Raw genomic sequence first — 20,834 nt, 5'->3', positions numbered from 1 at the left:
ACCAGGTCACCTTTGGGACAACCAGATCTTATTTTATTGTTGTGTGGGGACACGATCAACACAATGTTGAGTTATTTTTTGTGTTCAATCTGTGTTTTTAGATATTTTAGTATTTCAGTATGCTACAACTGGTCATATGATGCATTTTGCATCATATGATGCATGAGATGATGCAATATCATGCTACAAAGCATCATATGACCAGTTGTAGCATGCTGAAATACTAAAATATCTAAAAACACAGATTGAACACAAGAAATTACAGGATTGTGTTGATCGTGTCCCACACAACAATAAAATAAGATCTGGTTGTCCCAGAGGTGACCTGGTCCTTTAACGGTATGGACAATTAAATCAAAATAAAATTAAAATATAATGTGGACGGGTAAACAAACAACAAAAGTTCGAGACCAGTAGCATGTTGGGAACTGAAGTTATGGCTGTTTAAAGCCTGGGAAGAAAGAGGGGGGACCTGTGTGTGTGTGTGTGTGTGTGTGTGTGTGTGTGTGTGTGTGTGTGTGTGTGTGTGTGTGTGTGTGTGTGTGTGTGTGTGTGTGTGTGTGTGTGTGTGTGTGTGTGTGTGTGTGTGTGTGTGTGTGTGTGTGTGTGTGTGTGTGTGTGTGTGTGTGTGTGTGTGTGTGTGTCCTCAGGGGTCCCTGAACTACACTTTGCAAACCAGCAAACCACATCAAAGTAATAGTACGCAGATGGTCCTAATATTGACAAGCTTTTTAAAAACAGCAGATCTACAAGATCACAACATGTCGCAATGTCACATTGTAGATCAGCTTCTTACAATTAGACAAAGTATTAAGTGATTCATCTACCGTATGTTTTGTATTCATAATAAAATCTGCAAAGTAACAAGTAACTAAAGCTGCCAAATGCAATTGCAGTGGAGTATAAGTAACAAAAGTGTAAAGTAAAAGTTGGTATACAGTACGGGACATGCTGATCCAAATGCATATAGGATATACTAGGATCGAAATGCAAACAGGCTACAATTCATGGCTTTTAAAGTGTTTGGGGTGTGGTTTTGCCAGGTGGGTCCACTTCGGTTGATCGTCTGATTTGGAAATGCATTGGTTGTGATATCTCCCTGACAACCAACAACAACCACACAGAGTGTCCCTGCGGGTTCTAGGATATATACTGTAAATCCCATCGCCCGGGAACCTTATTCTTTTTAAGTTAAATTTCTAAAACACTACAAAACATGTGTCAAAGACAAATACAAGCAAACGTCTCCACAGTAACACAGTAACAGTTGTTTGTGTGTGTGTGTGTGTGTGTGTGTGTGTGTGTGTGTGTGTGTGTATATATATATATATATATATATATATATATATATATATATATTTTTTTTTTTTTTTTTTTTTTTGGGGGGGGGGGGGGGGGGGGGGGCTGTTGGGGTGCTTAATGTCCGATGATTTAACATATACTTTGGTTTCTCGCAATAAAACACACATTCATTGCGTAGAAGCCACAGAACCTGCCAGCTGTGCTGTGTTAACACTCAATCAGGCTCCGTCACTTTGAACAAGTAGAGGACAAAACTACAGAAAGATGCATGATCTGGCTATGACCTACCACTCCACACCGAGCAACATCATCACTTGATAAAAGTTTAAGTCCCTTATGTAATGTCCATACTCCCAAAAGCAACGCAAACGTGCACGGAAGTGTTTTGTAAAATCCAATCGCTGTCTCTCTGTCAGGCTCAGCGCAGGCTGTGCAGCGTGCCAGCGTCTCGTGAATAGATGCATGTATGTTACACAGATATTGGTGTCCTATAGAAATGTGTGACCGGCGACCGCATCGCCTATACAGTAGTTGCATGGCTGTTACACACAGACATCGGAGTCTGGGGCTTTAGCTTCTAAGTGAATAAACTTTACACCTGCTATAGGCCTACTTATTTTAGTATTTTGTTATTTAATTCGCCTTATATTATTTAGTTTATTTATTTTAGAGATATAAAAAAAAAAACGAAAAAAAAAACGAAAAATAAAATAATAATAATAATTTTAAAAAACGGGCCATAGTCGACTAATATTCGACTATCAACATAATGACTAAAATCATAGTCGACTATACAAATCCTTAGTCGGGGACTGTGTGTGTGTGTGTGTGTGTGTGTGTGTGTGTGTGTGTGCGTGCGTGCGTGCGTGCGTGTGCGTGCACATTGTAGATCAACTTCATAGCAGTATTAAGTGGTCCATCTATGTTTTTTTATTAATAATAAAATCTGCAAAATAACAAGTAACTGAAGCTGTCAAATGCTGTATTTATAGTAGAGTATATGTAACAAAAATGGAAAGTAGAGTAAAAGTACCTCAAAATTGTACTGTAGGTACAAGTACTTGTATATACTTGAGTAAATGTACTTGGTTACTTTGCAGCACCACTAGCCTTACATTAAGACGTCTCTGCCGAGACTTTCGCATTGTCACTGCAGGGCCGACTTATGTAAGGCTACATCACCACAGAACAGCCAATGACAGCCAAGCCTTTAATCACAGCTGTGTCAATCAGTAGAGTGTAGAGGGACATTTATTTATAGTTTTAACTATAACTATAGTTTTATACATCACACAGCTTAGACATTTGGATCAAATCAGAGAGCAGACCTGTGTGAACGCATTGATATACATAGCATATCTGAAGTGTGAATATTGCAGCCACAGCGACTTAATATAAACATGGGTCCCTTTCCTCTGTCTCCACTCACTAAACCCATTGGAAATGCATTGGGTGCTTAAAGTTAAACATTTTTATTTTTTTATAATTAAACTACAACACATTTCAAAAAGAAAAATACACGCACACTTGTCCTCAGTAAGCTGAACACATAAAAATTTGAATGGTGTTTAAAGGTGTAAGCGTTTAGGAGATGAATCGCGCCAAAGTTTTAGGATACTGACTAGTATATAAATATAGAAATAAACTAGAAAAATATTGTTCCTTCGAAACAATTGTGGGCTCGCTTCAAGCCAGAAAACAATGGCTATAAAAGCACAAAATGTCAAGATCGCAGGCAGTGCTCTCTTTGACGTTACTGACGTCAAATATTGGTCCATTTTGTTCCAAAAATGTGTTGTGCAAAAGTTGACCCGCTGGTGGCGCTATAACAGGCCAATGTGAGAAGGTTGGTATCTGTTCCTTGACCTATTGGGAATGTGCTTGCAAGATTTCACGCACATCCCAGGCTGTGTTCATGATTTGAGGTGTTTTTGGCTTTGGCCACTTTATCGCTGCTTGCAGCTATATTTATTATTATTATTTTATATTTTTTTTGTGTGCACTTCATAGGCATGTTAGATAAAGGTCCTTAGATTGCGTGTAGAATGGTTCATGCAAATTGCAAAAAGAATAAAAACGGGTTTAAGCGTTTTACAAACTGCTCAAAATTATATAGCGCCCCCCTTTGGCCATTTGGGGTAAGTGATATTTGAACTAACCCTCTACACTATTTTGTCATGAAAATGTGACTTTGCATGTATGATTTAGAGGCAGAAGAATAATTTGCATAAAAATGCAATATTGTTTGAATTATTTAAAAAAGCATGTTTCAATGTTAAAGAAATCCGATCTGACAGATCTTTAGATATCGGTCCAAAGTTCACGTAAAAAAGGTTTTGTGCACGTGACGCGAAAATTCCAGAATAAAAGCGGGTTTACGCGTTTTACAAACTGCTCAAAATGGCGGAAAATTTAAGGGCGGAGCTTACTTAACAACGACACAGATGTCTTCCGCTTGAGTCAAAGCACGCGTGTAACAAGTTGCATGTCTTCAAACGAAACGAGTCATGACTTATGCCCGTTTGAAGTTTGGATTTTCAAACGCTTCGTATAGCGCCCCCCTTTGGCCGATTGGAATAAAATTGGTTTCAGTGATACTTTGACTAACCCTCCACATCTTTGCCAAATGCCATGAACGTGTAACTTTGCATGTATGATTTAGAGGCCGAAGAATAATTTGCATAAAACCGCAATATTGATTAAATTATTAAAAAATTATATTTCACTTTAAAAGAAATCCGCCGAGACTAGTTTGACCGTATTGGTCCAAAGTTCATGTGAAAAAAGTTTCGTGTGCGTTATGCAAAAATCCCAGGAGGAGATAGATTTTTACTGTTTTTCATATAATTCCAAATTGTGGGAGACCTAAAGGTCAGAGGTCAAAAGTCAGAGCGTAAAAGTTGTTCGGCATGAGGAGACGCATACGTGTATACAGGTTTCATGACTGTACGTATAACAGAGCATGAGCTCTATCTGTTCAAAGTTCGCACTTTCGAAAGCTTCCTACAGCGCCACCATTTGGCCGATTGCTGTAAAAAATAATAGCACACTTCACCACTGTAAGCTGAACACATTGATGTTTTTATTTTCATTTTCTGTCTAAGTATGTAGGAGTAGAAAGGAACCGAAGTTTTGAGGAGAACTTGATATGACAGTTAGATATTGTCACTAGAAAAATATTGTTCCTTCGAAACAATTGTGGGCTCGCTTCAAGCCAGAAAACAATGGCTATAAAAGTACAAAATGTCAAGATCGCAGGCAGTGCTCTCTTTGACGTTACTGACGTCAAAGATTGGTCCATTTTGTTCCAAAAATGTGTTGTGCAAAAGTTGACCCGCTGGTGGCGCTATAACAGGCCAATGTAAGAAGGGTGGTATCTGTTCCTTGACCTATTGGGATTGTGCTTGCAAGATTTCACGCACATTGCAGGCTGTGTTCATGATTTGAGGTGTTTTTGGCTTTGGCCACTTTATCGCTGCTTGCAGCTATATTCTTTTTTTTTTTGTGTGTGTGTGTGCACTTCATAGGCATATTAGATAAAGGTCCTTAGATTGTGTGTAGAATGTTTCATGCAAATTGCAAAAAAAATCCTAACGGGTTTAAGCGTTTCACAAACTGCTCAAAATGATATAGCGCCCCCCTTTGGCCAATTGGGGTAAGATTGGTTTTAGTGATATTTGGACTAACACTCTACATCTTTGCCAAATGCCATGAACATGTTACTTTGCATGTATGATTTAGAGGCAGAAGAATAATTTGCATAAAACTGCAATATTCATTGAATTTATTTTAAAAAGCATGTTTCAATTTTAAAGAAATCCGATCTGACAGATCTTTAGATATCGGTCCAAAGTTCACGTAAAAAAAAGTTTTGTGCACGTGGAGCGAAAATTCCAGAATAAAAGCGGGTTTACGCGTTTTACAAACTGCTCAAGATGGCGGAAAATTGAAGGGCGGAGCTTACTTAACAACGACACAGATGTCTTCCGCTTGAGTCAAAGCACGCGTGTAACAAGTTGCATGTCTTCAAACGAAACGAGTCATGACTTATGCCCGTTTGAAGTTTGAATTTTCAAACGCTTCGTATAGCGCCCCCCTTTGGCCGATTGGAATAAAATTGGTTTCAGTGATACTTTGACTAACCCTCTACATCTTTGCCAAATGCCATGAACGTGTAACTTTGCATGTATGATTTAGAGGCCGAAGAATAATTTGCATAAAACCGCAATATTGATTGAATTATTAAAAAATTATATTTCACTTTAAAAGAAATCCGACCAGACTAGTTTGACCGTATTGGTCCAAAGTTCATGTGAAAAAAGTTTTGTGCGCGTAACGCAAAAATCCCAGGAGGAGATAGATTTTTACTGTTTTTTATATAATTCAAAATTCTGGGGGATCTAAAGGTCAGAGGTCAAAAGTCAGAGCGTAAAAGTTGTTCGGCATGAGGAGACGCATACGTGTATACAGGTTTCATGACTGTACGTATAACAGAGCATGAGCTCTATCTGTTCAAAGTTCGCACTTTCGAAGGCTTCCTACAGCGCCACCATTTGGCCGATTGCTGTAAAAAATAATAGCACACTTCGCCACTGTAAGCTGAACACATTGATGTTTTTATTTTCATTTTCTGTCTAATTATGTAGGAGTAGAAAGGAACCGAAGTTTTGAGGAGAACTTGATATGACGGTTAGATATTGTCACTAGAAAAATATTGTTCCTTCGAAACAATTGTGGGCTCGCTTCAAGCCGGAAAACAATGGCTATAAAAGTACAAAATGTCAAGATCGCAGGCAGTGCTCTCTTTGACGTTACTGACGTCAAAGATTGGTCCATTTTGTTCCAAAAATGTGTTGTGCAAAAGTTGACCCGCTGGTGGCGCTATAACAGGCCAATGTAAGAAGGGTGGTATCTGTTCCTTGACCTATTGGGAATGTGCTTGCAAGATTTCACGCACATTGCAGGCTGTGTTCATGATTTGAGGTGTTTTTGGCTTAGGCCACTTTATCGCTGCTTGCAGCTATATTTATTATTATTATTTTATAATTTTTTTGTGTGCACTTCATAGGCATGTTAGATAAAGGTCCTTAGATTGCGTGTAGAATGTTTCATGCAAATTGCAAAAAAAAATCCTAGAATAAAAACGGGTTTAAGCGTTTTACAAACTGCTCAAAATTATATAGCGCCCCCCTTTGGCCATTTGGGGTAAGATTGGTTTCAGTGATATTTGAACTAACCCTCTACACTATTTCGTCATGAAAATCTGACTTTGCATGTATGTTTTAGAGGCAGAAGAATAATTTGCATAAAAATGCAATATCGTTTGAATTATTTAAAAAAGCATGTTTCAATGTTAAAGAAATCCGATCTGACAGATCTTTAGATATCGGTCCAAAGTTCACGTAAAAAAAGTTTTGTGCGCGTGACGCGAAAATTCCAGAATAAAAGCGGGTTTACGCGTTTTACAAACTGCTCAAAAAGGCGGAAAATCGAAGGGCGGAGCTTACTTAACAACGACACAGATGTCTTCCGCTTGAGTCAAAGCACGCGTGTAACAAGTTGCATGTCTTCAAACGAAACGAGTCATGACTTATGCCCGTTTGAAGTTTGAATTTTCAAACGCTTCGTATAGCGCCCCCCTTTGGCCGATTGGAATAAAATTGGTTTCAGTGATACTTTGACTAACCCTCCACATCTTTGCCAAATGCCATGAACGTGTAACTTTGCATGTATGATTTAGAGGCCGAAGAATAATTTGCATAAAACCGCAATATTGATTGAATTATTAAAAAATTATATTTCACTTTAAAAGAAATCCGCCGAGACTAGTTTGACCGTATTGGTCCAAAGTTCATGTGAAAAAAGTGTTGTGCGCGTAACGCAAAAATCCCAGGAGGAGATAGATTTTTACTGTTTTTTATATAATTCAAAATTCTGGGGGATCTAAAGGTCAGAGGTCAAAAGTCAGAGCGTAAAAGTTGTTCGGCATGAGGAGACGCATACGTGTATACAGGTTTCATGACTGTACGTATAACAGAGCATGAGCTCTATCTGTTCAAAGTTCGCACTTTCGAAGGCTTCCTACAGCGCCACCATTTGGCCGATTGCTGTAAAAAATAATAGCACACTTCGCCACTGTAAGCTGAACACATTGATGTTTTTATTTTCATTTTCTGTCTAAGTATGTAGGAGTAGAAAGGAACCGAAGGTTTGAGGAGAACTTGATATGACGGTTAGATATTGTCACTAGAAAAATATTGTTCCTTCGAAACAATTGTGGGCTCGCTTCAAGCCAGAAATCAATGGTTATAAAAGTACAAAATGTCAAGATCGCAGGCAGTGCTCTCTTTGACGTTACTGACGTCAAAGATTGGTCCATTTTGTTCCAAAAATGTGTTGTGCAAAAGTTGACCCGCTGGTGGCGCTATAACAGGCCAATGTAAGAAGGGTGGTATCTGCTCCTTGACCTATTGGGAATGTGCTTGCAAGATTTCACGCACATTGCAGGCTGTGTTCATGATTTGAGGTGTTTTTGGCTTTGGCCACTTTATCGCTGCTTGCAGCTATATTCATTATTATTATTTTTTTTTTGTGTGTGCACTTTAGATAAAGGTCCTTAGATTGTGTGTAGAATGTTTCATGCAAATTGCAAAAATAAATCCTAACGGGTTTAAGCGTTTCACAAACTGCTCAAGATGATATAGCGCCCCCCTTTGGCCAATTGGGGTAAGATTGGTTTTAGTGATATTTGGACTAACACTCTACATCTTTGCCAAATGCCATGAACATGTTACTTTGCATGTATGATTTAGAGGCAGAAGAATAATTTGCATAAAACTGCAATATTCATTGAATTTATTTTAAAAAGCATGTTTCAATTTTAAAGAAATCCGATCTGACAGATCTTTAGATATCGGTCCAAAGTTCACGTAAAAAAAGTTTTGTGCACGTGGAGTGAAAATTCCAGAATAAAAGCGGGTTTACGCGTTTTACAAACTGCTCAATATGGCGGAAAATCGGGGGGCGGAGCTTACTTAACAACGACACAGATGTCTTCCGCTCGAGTCAAAGCAAGCGTGTAACAAGTTGCATGTCTTCAAACGAAACGAGTCATGACTTATGCCCGTTTGAAGTTTGAATTTTCAAACGCTTCGTATAGCGCCCCCCTTTGGCCGATTGGAATAAAATTGGTTTCAGTGATACTTTGACTAACCCTCCACATCTTTGCCAAATGCCATGAACGTGTAACTTTGCATGTATGATTTAGAGGCCGAAGAATAATTTGCATAAAACCGCAACATTGATTGAATTATTAATAAAATATATTTCACTTTAAAAGAAATCCGCAGAGACTAGTTTGACCGTATTGGTCCAAAGTTCATGTGAAAAAAGTTTCATGCGCGTATCGCAAAGATCCCAGGAGGAGATAGATTTTTACTGTTTTTCATATAATTCCAAATTCTGAGGGATCTAAAGATCAGAGGTCAAAAGTCAGAGCGTAAAAATTGTTCGGCATGAGGAGACGCATACGTGTATACAGGTTTCATGGCTGTACGTATAACAGAGCATGAGCTATACCTGTTCAAAGTTCGCACTTTCGAAGGCTTCCTACAGCGCCACCATTTGGCCGATTGCTGTAAAAAGTAATAGCACACGTCGCCACAGTAAGCTGAACACATTGATGTTTTTATTTTCATTTTCTCACTAAGTATGTAGGAGTAGAAAGGAACCGAAGTTTTGAGGAGAACTTGATATGACGGTTAGATATTGTCACTAGAAAAATATTGTTCCTTCGAAACAATTGTGGGCTCGCTTCAAGCCAGAAAACAATGGCTATAAAAGTACAAAATGTCAAGATCGCAGGCAGTGCTCTCTTTGACGTTACTGACGTCAAAGATTGGTCCATTTTGTTCCAAAAATGTGTTGTGCAAAAGTTGACCCGCTGGTGGCGCTATAACAGGCCAATGTAAGAAGGGTGGTATCTGTTCCTTGACCTATTGGGAATGTGCTTGCAAGATTTCACGCACATTGCAGGATGTGTTCATGATTTGAGGAGTTTTTGGCTTCGGCCACTTTATCGCTGCTTGCAGCTATATTCATTATTTATTTATTTTTTGTGTGTGTGCACTTCATAGGCATATTAGATAAAGGTCCTTAGATTGTGTGTAGAATGTTTCATGCAAATTGCAAAAATAAATCCTAACGGGTTTAAGCGTTTCACAAACTGCTCAAAATGATATAGCGCCCCCCTTTGGCCAATTGGGGTAAGATTGGTTTTAGTGATATTTGGACTAACACTCTACATCTTTGCCAAATGCCATGAACATGTTACTTTGCATGTATGATTTAGAGGCAGAAGAATAATTTGCATAAAACTGCAATATTCATTGAATTTATTTTAAAAAGCATGTTTCAATTTTAAAGAAATCCGATCTGACAGATCTTTAGATATCGGTCCAAAGTTCACGTAAAAAAAGTTTTGTGCACGTGGAGTGAAAATTCCAGAATAAAAGCGGGTTTACGCGTTTTACAAACTGCTCAATATGGCGGAAAATCGGGGGGCGGAGCTTACTTAACAACGACACAGATGTCTTCCGCTCGAGTCAAAGCACGCGTGTAACAAGTTGCATGTCTTCAAACGAAACGAGTCATGACTTATGCCCGTTTGAAGTTTGAATTTTCAAAAGCTTCGTATAGCGCCCCCCTTTGGCCGATTGGAATAAAATTGGTTTCAGTGATACTTTGACTAACCCTCCACATCTTTGCCAAATGCCATGAACGTGTAACTTTGCATGTATGATTTAGAGGCCGAAGAATAATTTGCATAAAACCGCAACATTGATTGAATTATTAATAAAATATATTTCACTTTAAAAGAAATCCGCCGAGACTAGTTTGACCGTATTGGTCCAAAGTTCATGTGAAAAAAGTTTCATGCGCGTATCGCAAAGATCCCAGGAGGAGATAGATTTTTACTGTTTTTCATATAATTCCAAATTCTGAGGGATCTAAAGATCAGATGTCAAAAGTCAGAGCGTAAAAATTGTTCGGCATGAGGAGACGCATACGTGTATACAGGTTTCATGGCTGTACGTATAACAGAGCATGAGCTATACCTGTTCAAAGTTCGCACTTTCGAAGGCTTCCTACAGCGCCACCATTTGGCCGATTGCTGTAAAAAGTAATAGCACACGTCGCCACAGTAAGCTGAACACATTGATGTTTTTATTTTCATTTTCTCACTAAGTATGTAGGAGTAGAAAGGAACCGAAGTTTTGAGGAGAACTTGATATGACGGTTAGATATTGTCACTAGAAAAATATTGTTCCTTCGAAACAATTGTGGGCTCGCTTCAAGCCAGAAAACAATGGCTATTAAAGTACAAAATGTCAAGATCGCAGGCAGTGCTCTCTTTGACGTTACTGACGTCAAAGATTGGTCCATTTTGTTCCAAAAATGTGTTGTGCAAAAGTTGACCCGCTGGTGGCGCTATAACAGGCCAATGTAAGAAGGGTGGTATCTGTTCCTTGACCTATTGGGAATGTGCTTGCAAGATTTCACGCACATTGCAGGCTGTGTTCATGATTTGAGGTGTTTTTGGCTTTGGCCACTTTATCGCTGCTTGCAGCTATATTCATTATTATTATTTTTTTTGTGTGTGTGCACTTCATAGGCATATTAGATAAAGGTCCTTAGATTGTGTGTAGAATGTTTCATGCAAATTGCAAAAAAAAAAAATCCAAACGGGTTTAAGCGTTTCACAAACTGCTCAAAATGATATAGCGCCCCCCTTTGGCCAATTGGGGTAAGATTGGTTTTAGTGATATTTGGACTAACACTCTACATCTTTGCCAAATGCCATGAACATGTTACTTTGCATGTATGATTTAGAGGCAGAAGAATAATTTGCATAAAACTGCAATATTCATGGAATTTATTTAAAAAAGCATGTTTCAATTTTAAAGAAATCCGATCTGACAGATCTTTAGATATCGGTCCAAAGTTCACGTAAAAAAAGTTTTGTGCACGTGGAGCGAAAATTCCAGAATAAAAGCGGTTTTACGCGTTTTACAAAGTGCTCAAAATGGCGGAAAATCGAAGGGCGGAGCTTACTTAACAACGACACAGATGTCTTCTGCTCGAGTCAAAGCACGCGTGTAACAAGTTGCATGTCTTCAAACGAAACGAGTCATGACTTATGCCCGTTTGAAGTTTGAATTTTCAAACGCTTCGTATAGCGCCACCCTTTGGCCAATTGGAATAAGATTGGTTTCAGTGATATTTTGACTAACCCTCTACATCTTTGCCAAATGCCATGAACGCGTAACTTTGCATGTATGATTTAGAGGCAAAAGAATAATTTGCATAAAACCGCAATATTGATTGAATTATTAAAAAATTATATTTCACTTTAAAAGAAATCCGACCAGACAGTTTGACCGTATTGGTCCAAAGTTCATGTGAAAAAAGTTTTGTGCACTTGACGCGAAAATCCCAGGAGGAGATAGATTTTTACTGTTTTTCATATAATTCCGAATTGTGGGAGACCTAAAGGTCAGAGGTCAAAAGTTAGAGGGTAAAAGTTGTTCGGCATGAGGAGACGCATAAGTGTATACAGGTTTCATGGCTGTATTTATAACACAGCATGAGCTATACCTGTTCAAAGATCGCACTTTCGAAGGCTTCCTACAGCGCCACCATTTGGCCGATTGCTGTAAAAAGTAATAGCATACTTCGCCACAGTAAGCTGAACACATTGATGTTTTTATTTTCATTTTCTCACTAAGTATGTAGGAGTAGAAAGGAACCGAAGTTTTTTGATACTTGATATGCCTGCCTAGTATAGAAATAATGACAATATCTAAAGTGTGCTCGCCTTATAGGCGAGCCCACAACTAGAAAAATATTGTTCCTTCGAAACAATTGTGGGCTCGCTTCAAGCCAGAAAACAATGGCTATAAAAGCACAAAATGTCAAGATCGCAGGCAGTGCTCTCTTTGACGTTACTGACGTCAAAGATTGGTCCATTTTGTTCCAAAAATGTGTTATGCAAAAGTTGACCCGCTGGTGGCGCTATAACAGGCCAATGTGAGAAGGTTGGTATCTGTTCCTTGACCTATTGGGAATGTGCTTGCAAGATTTCACGCACATCCCAGGCTGTGTTCATGATTTGAGGTGTTTTTGGCTTTGGACACTTTATCGCTGCTTGCAGCTATATTTATTAATATTATTTTATAATTTTTTTGTGTGCACTTCATAGGCATGTTAGATAAAGGTCCTTAGATTGCGTGTAGAATGTTTCATGCAAATTGCAAAAAAAATCCTAGAATAAAAACGGGTTTAAGCGTTTTACAAACTGCTCAAAATTATATAGCGCCCCCCTTTGGCCATTTGGGGTAAGATTGGTTTCAGTGATATTTGAACTAACCCTCTACACTATTTTGTCATGAAAATGTGACATTGCATGTATGTTTTAGAGGCAGAAGAATAATTTGCATAAAAATGCAATATTGTTTGAATTATTTAAAAAAGCATGTTTCAATGTTAAAGAAATCCGATCTTACAGATCTTTAGATATCGGTCCAAAGTTCACGTAAAAAAGGTTTTGTGCACGTGACGCGAAAATTCCAGAATAAAAGCGGGTTTGCGCGTTTTACAAACTGCTCAAAATGGCGTAAAATCGAAGGGCGGAGCTTACTTAACAAAGACACAGATGTCTTCCGCTTGAGTCAAAGCATGCGTGTAACAAGTTGCATGTCTTCAAACGAAACGAGTCATGACTTGTGCCCGTTTGAAGTTTGAATTTTCAGACGCTTCGTATAGCGCCCCCCTTTGGCCGATTGGAATAAAATTGGTTTCAGTGATACTTTGACTAACCCTCCACATCTTTGCCAAATGCCATGAACGTGTAACTTTGCATGTATGATTTAGAGGCCGAAGAATAATTTGCATAAAACCGCAATATTGATTGAATTATTAAAAAATTATATTTCACTTTAAAAGAAATCTGGTTGATCAATCTGACCGTATTGGTCCAAAGTTCATGTGAAAAAAGTTTCGTGCGCGTAACGAAAAAAACCCAGGAGGAGATAGATTTTTACTGTTTTTCATATAATTCCAAATTGTGGGAGATCTAAAGGTCAAAGGTCAAAAGTCAGAGCGTAAAAGTTGTTCGGCATGAGGAGACGCATACGTGTATACAGGTTTCATGGCTTTACCTCAAACACAGCATGAGCTATACCTGTTCAAAGTTCGCACTTTCGAAGGCTTCCTACAGCGCCACCATTTGGCCGATTGCTGTAAAAAGTAATAGCACACGTCGCCACAGTAAGCTGAACACATTGATGTTTTTATTTTCATTTTCTCACTAAGTATGTAGGAGTAGAAAGGAACCGAAGTGTTTTGATACTTGCACTGACTGCCTGCCTAGTATAGAAATAATGACAATATCTAAAGTGTGCTCGCCTTATAGGCGAGCCCACAACTAGAAAAACTGTTCCTTCGAAACAGTGTGGGCTCGCTTCCAACCCAACAAATAGGATACTTTAAGGTACTGTAAGGTACAGTACCTTACAGTATTGTACTGTACCTTACTATACTGTACTGCACCTTACTGTACTGTACTGTACTGTACTGCACTGTACTGTACTGTACTGTACTTTACTGTACTCTACTGTACTCTACTGTACCTTACTGTACTGTACCTTACTGTACTGTACCATACTGTACTATACTATACTGTACTCTACTGTACCTTACTATACTGTACTGTACTCTACTGTACCTTACTATACTGTACTTTACTGTACTCTACTGTACTTTACTGTACTCTACTGTACCTTACTGTACTTTACTGTACTCTACTGAACCTTACTGTACTTTTTACTGTACTGTACTGAACCTTACTGTACATATTCTGTGTTATTTATGTGTTCTAGGGGTGTATATTGAGTGATACTGTAGGTTAACAATCCCAGATCACATCTGTCCTCCACTATGTCTATAACCAAGGCGTTCTTCTATGTGGCCACTCCAGACTGAGGAGTGGAGCATGACTTTTATTGTGTTTGTGGATCTGATTTGAAAATGCATTGGTTGTGATATCTCCCTGACAAACCAACAACAACCACTAATACGGCTGAGTGTCCCTGCGGGTTCTAGGATATATACTGTAAATCCCATTGCCCGGGATCCTAAAACCTTATTCTTTTTAAGTAAAATTTCTAAAACACTACAAAACATGTCTCAAAGACAAATACAAGCAAACGTCTCCACAGTAACAGTTGTGTGTGTGTGTGTGTGTGTGTGTGTGTGTGTGTGTGTGTGTGTGTGTGTGTGTGTGTGTGTGTGTGTGTGTGTGTGTGTGTGTGTGTGTGTGTGTGTGTGTGTGTGTGTGTGTGTGTGTGCGTGCGTGCGTGTGCGTGCACATTGTAGATCAACTTCATAGCAGTATTAAGTGGTCCATCTATGTTTTTTTATTAATAATAAAATCTGCAAAATAACAAGTAACTGAAGCTGTCAAATGCTGTATTTATAGTAGAGTATATGTAACAAAAATGGAAAGTAGAGTAAAAGTACCTCAAAATTGTACTGTAGGTACAAGTACTTGTATATACTTGAGTAAATGTACTTGGTTACTTGCAGCACCACTAGCCTTACATTAAGACGTCTCTGCCGAGACTTTCGCATTGTCACTGCAGGGCCAACTTATGTAAGGCTACATCACCACAGAACAGCCAATGACAGCCAAGCCTTTAATCACAGCTGTGTCAATCAGTAGAGTGTAGAGGGACATTTATTTATAGTTTTAACTATAACTATAGTTTTATACATCACACAGCTTAGACATTTGGATCAAATCAGACAGCAGACCTGTGTGAACGCATTGATATAAATAGCATATCTGAAGTGTGAATATTGCAGCCACAGCGACTTAATATAAACATGGGTCCCTTTCCCCTGTCTCACTCACTAAACCCATTGAAAATGCATTGGGTGCTTAAAGTTAAACATTTTTATTTTTTTATAATTAAACTACAAAACATTTCAAAACCAAAAGTACAAGCACACGTGTCCTCAGTAAGCTGAACACATAAAAATTTGAATGGTGTTGAAAGGTGTAAGCGTTTAAGAGATGAATCGCGCCAAAGTTTTGAGGATACTGACTGACTGATAGATAAATAATGAAGATAACATACGTGTGCTCGCCTTCCAGGCGAGCCCACAACTAGAAAAATATTGTTCCTTCGAAACAATTGTGGGCTCGCTTCAAGCCAGAAAACAATGGCTATAAAAGCACAAAATGTCAAGATCGCAGGCAGTGCTCTCTTTGACGTTACTGACGTCAAATATTGGTCCATTTTGTTCCAAAAATGTGTTGTGCAAAAGTTGACCCGCTGGTGGCGCTATAACAGGCCAATGTGAGAAGGTTGGTATCTGTTCCTTGACCTATTGGGAATGTGCTTGCAAGATTTCACGCACATCCCAGGCTGTGTTCATGATTTGAGGTGTTTTTGGCTTTGGCCACTTTATCGCTGCTTGCAGCTATATTTATTATTATTATTTTATATTTTTTTTGTGTGCACTTCATAGGCATGTTAGATAAAGGTCCTTAGATTGCGTGTAGAATGGTTCATGCAAATTGCAAAAAGAATAAAAACGGGTTTAAGCGTTTTACAAACTGCTCAAAATTATATAGCGCCCCCCTTTGGCCATTTGGGGTAAGTGATATTTGAACTAACCCTCTACACTATTTTGTCATGAAAATGTGACTTTGCATGTATGATTTAGAGGCAGAAGAATAATTTGCATAAAAATGCAATATTGTTTGAATTATTTAAAAAAGCATGTTTCAATGTTAAAGAAATCCGATCTGACAGATCTTTAGATATCGGTCCAAAGTTCACGTAAAAAAGGTTTTGTGCACGTGACGCGAAAATTCCAGAATAAAAGCGGGTTTACGCGTTTTACAAACTGCTCAAAATGGCGGAAAATTTAAGGGCGGAGCTTACTTAACAACGACACAGATGTCTTCCGCTTGAGTCAAAGCACGCGTGTAACAAGTTGCATGTCTTCAAACGAAACGAGTCATGACTTATGCCCGTTTGAAGTTTGGATTTTCAAACGCTTCGTATAGCGCCCCCCTTTGGCCGATTGGAATAAAATTGGTTTCAGTGATACTTTGACTAACCCTCCACATCTTTGCCAAATGCCATGAACGTGTAACTTTGCATGTATGATTTAGAGGCCGAAGAATAATTTGCATAAAACCGCAATATTGATTAAATTATTAAAAAATTATATTTCACTTTAAAAGAAATCCGCCGAGACTAGTTTGACCGTATTGGTCCAAAGTTCATGTGAAAAAAGTTTCGTGTGCGTTATGCAAAAATCCCAGGAGGAGATAGATTTTTACTGTTTTTCATATAATTCCAAATTGTGGGAGACCTAAAGGTCAGAGGTCAAAAGTCAGAGCGTAAAAGTTGTTCGGCATGAGGAGACGCATACGTGTATACAGGTTTCATGACTGTACGTATAACAGAGCATGAGCTCTATCTGTTCAAAGTTCGCACTTTCGAAAGCTTCCTACAGCGCCACCATTTGGCCGATTGCTGTAAAAAATAATAGCACACTTCACCACTGTAAGCTGAACACATTGATGTTTTTATTTTCATTTTCTGTCTAAGTATGTAGGAGTAGAAAGGAACCGAAGTTTTGAGGAGAACTTGATATGACAGTTAGATATTGTCACTAGAAAAATATTGTTCCTTCGAAACAATTGTGGGCTCGCTTCTAGCCAGAAAACAATGGCTATAAAAGTACAAAATGTCAAGATCGCAGGCAGTGCTCTCTTTGACGTTACTGACGTCAAAGATTGGTCCATTTTGTTCCAAAAATGTGTTGTGCAAAAGTTGACCCGCTGGTGGCGCTATAACAGGCCAATGTAAGAAGGGTGGTATCTGTTCCTTGACCTATTGGGAATGTGCTTGCAAGATTTCACGCACATTGCAGGCTGTGTTCATGATTTGAGGTGTTTTTGGCTTTGGCCACTTTATCGCTGCTTGCAGCTATATTCATTATTATTATTTTTTTGTGTGTGTGCACTTCATAGGCATATTAGATAAAGGTCCTTAGATTGTGTGTAGAATGTTTCATGCAAATTGCAAAAAAAAAATCCTAACGGGTTTAAGCGTTTCACAAACTGCTCAAAATGATATAGCGCCCCCCTTTGGCCAATTGGGGTAAGATTGGTTTTAGTGATATTTGGACTAACACTCTACATCTTTGCCAAATGCCATGAACATGTTACTTTGCATGTATGATTTAGAGGCAGAAGAATAATTTGCATAAAACTGCAATATTCATTGAATTTATTTTAAAAAGCATGTTTCAATTTTAAAGAAATCCGTTCTGACAGATCTTTAGATATTGGTCCAAAGTTCACGTAAAAAAAGTTTTGTGCACATGGAGCGAAAATTCCAGAATAAAAGCGGGTTTACGCGTTTTACAAACTGCTCAAAATGGCGGAAAATCGAAGGGCGGAGCTTACTTAACAACGACACAGATGTCTTCCGCTTGAGTCAAAGCACGCGTGTAACAAGTTGCATGTCTTCAAACGAAACGAGTCATGACTTATGCCCGTTTGAAGTTTGAATTTTCAAACGCTTCGTATAGCGCCCCCCTTTGGCCGATTGGAATACAATTGGTTTCAGTGATACTTTGACTAACCCTCCACATCTTTGCCAAATGCCATGAACGTGTAACTTTGCATGTATGATTTAGAGGCCGAAGAATAATTTGCATAAAACCGCAATATTGATTGAATTATTAAAAAATTATATTTCACTTTAAAAAAAATCTGGTTGATCAATCCGACCGTATTGGTCCAAAGTTCATGTGAAAAAAGTTTTGTGCACTTGACGCGAACATCCCAGGCGGAGATAGATTTTTACTGTTTTTCATATAATTCCGAATTGTGGGAGACCTAAAGGTCAGAGGTCAAAAGTTAGAGGGTAAAAGTTGTTCGGCATGAGGAGACGCATAAGTGTATCCAGGTTTCATGGCTGTACCTAAAACACAGCATGAGCTATACCTGTTCAAAGTTCGCACTTTCGAAGGCTTCCTACAGCGCCACCATTTGGCCGATTGCTATAAAAAATAATAGCACACTTCGCCACTGTAAACTGAACACATTGATGTTTTTATTTTCATTTTCTCACTAAGTATGTAGGAGTAGAAAGGAACCGAAGTTTTTTGATACTTGCACTGACTGCCTGCCTAGTATAGAAATAATGACAATATCTAAAGTGTGCTCGCCTTATAGGCGAGCCCACAACTAGAAAAACTGTTCCTTCGAAACAGTGTGGGCTCGCTTCCAACCCAACAAATAGGATACTTTAAGGTACTGTAAGGTACAGTACCTTACAGTATTGTACTGTACCTTACTATACTGTACTGCACCTTACTGTACTGTACTGTACTGTACTGTACTGCACTGTACTGTACTGTACTGTACTTTACTGTACTCTACTGTACTCTACTGTACCTTACTGTACTGTACCTTACTGTACTGTACCATACTGTACTATACTATACTGTACTCTACTGTACCTTACTATACTGTACTGTACTCTACTGTACCTTACTATACTGTACTTTACTGTACTCTACTGTACTTTACTGTACTCTACTGTACCTTACTGTACTTTACTGTACTCTACTGAACCTTACTGTACTTTTTACTGTACTGTACTGAACCTTACTGTACATATTCTGTGTTATTTATGTGTTCTAGGGGTGTATATTGAGTGATACTGTAGGTTAACAATCCCAGATCACATCTGTCCTCCACTATGTCTATAACCAAGGCGTTCTTCTATGTGGCCACTCCAGACTGAGGAGTGGAGCATGACTTTTATTGTGTTTGTGGATCTGATTTGAAAATGCATTGGTTGTGATATCTCCCTGACAAACCAACAACAACCACTAATACGGCTGAGTGTCCCTGCGGGTTCTAGGATATATACTGTAAATCCCATTGCCCGGGATCCTAAAACCTTATTCTTTTTAAGTAAAATTTCTAAAACACTACAAAACATGTCTCAAAGACAAATACAAGCAAACGTCTCCACAGTAACAGTTGTGTGTGTGTGTGTGTGTGTGTGTGTGTGTGTGTGTGTGTGTGTGTGTGTGTGTGTGTGTGTGTGTGTGTGTGTGTGTGTGTGTGTGTGTGTGTGTGTGTGTGTGTGTGTGCGTGCGTGCGTGTGCGTGCACATTGTAGATCAACTTCATAGCAGTATTAAGTGGTCCATCTATGTTTTTTTATTAATAATAAAATCTGCAAAATAACAAGTAACTGAAGCTGTCAAATGCTGTATTTATAGTAGAGTATATGTAACAAAAATGGAAAGTAGAGTAAAAGTACCTCAAAATTGTACTGTAGGTACAAGTACTTGTATATACTTGAGTAAATGTACTTGGTTACTTGCAGCACCACTAGCCTTACATTAAGACGTCTCTGCCGAGACTTTCGCATTGTCACTGCAGGGCCAACTTATGTAAGGCTACATCACCACAGAACAGCCAATGACAGCCAAGCCTTTAATCACAGCTGTGTCAATCAGTAGAGTGTAGAGGGACATTTATTTATAGTTTTAACTATAACTATAGTTTTATACATCACACAGCTTAGACATTTGGATCAAATCAGACAGCAGACCTGTGTGAACGCATTGATATAAATAGCATATCTGAAGTGTGAATATTGCAGCCACAGCGACTTAATATAAACATGGGTCCCTTTCCCCTGTCTCACTCACTAAACCCATTGAAAATGCATTGGGTGCTTAAAGTTAAACATTTTTATTTTTTTATAATTAAACTACAAAACATTTCAAAACCAAAAGTACAAGCACACGTGTCCTCAGTAAGCTGAACACATAAAAATTTGAATGGTGTTGAAAGGTGTAAGCGTTTAAGAGATGAATCGCGCCAAAGTTTTGAGGATACTGACTGACTGATAGATAAATAATGAAGATAACATACGTGTGCTCGCCTTCCAGGCGAGCCCACAATAATGAAGATAACATACGTGTGCTCGCCTTCCAGGCGAGCCCACAATAACAGCCTCGGACATAGCCTGACTGCAAGCGTCAGACTCTATCACACACTTCGTTTTGGGAAGAGAGTCTGAGATTTCGGGCAGACATTCCACTTCTGGGGGGGCGGGCAGGGGGTGGTTTAAAAAAATGTTAAGTTGACTTGCTCTTAATTGCTCCCTCTGAACTTCAAAGGGCTTGTGAGCTGCTGTAATTGATTGAGCCATACAATTGTCAATAGCTCGTTAGTCACTGAAAGCATCAAAGACTACAATCTGTTTGATGTCTGTAATAAGAGTGGAGGGGGGAATGTGTTTGAATACACACAGACTCGCCTGATTGGCTGAATGGTGTTGTGCAGTCTGGTTTATTAACCAGGCTACCTCGGACATGCACGACACGTGCATGATTAACGGAACGAAACAACGAGAATTG

The 20,834-nt window shown here is 38.8% G+C and overlaps 1 protein-coding gene across 1 annotated transcript in view; it reads left to right on the top strand.

The window, feature by feature from the left end:
* prkcea (protein kinase C, epsilon a) overlaps positions 1-20,834 on the top strand; it is a gene marked incomplete at its 5' end in the record, with an annotated part of 122,013 nt that overhangs the window by 47,327 nt on the left and 53,852 nt on the right. The gene's annotated exons all lie outside the window — the stretch shown is intronic.

This window comes from Nannobrachium achirus, assembly GCF_963921795.1.
Source record: "Nannobrachium achirus genome assembly, chromosome: 18".
NCBI lineage: Eukaryota > Metazoa > Chordata > Actinopteri > Myctophiformes > Myctophidae > Nannobrachium > Nannobrachium achirus.
This window is presented reverse-complemented; position numbering and strand designations above follow the sequence as displayed.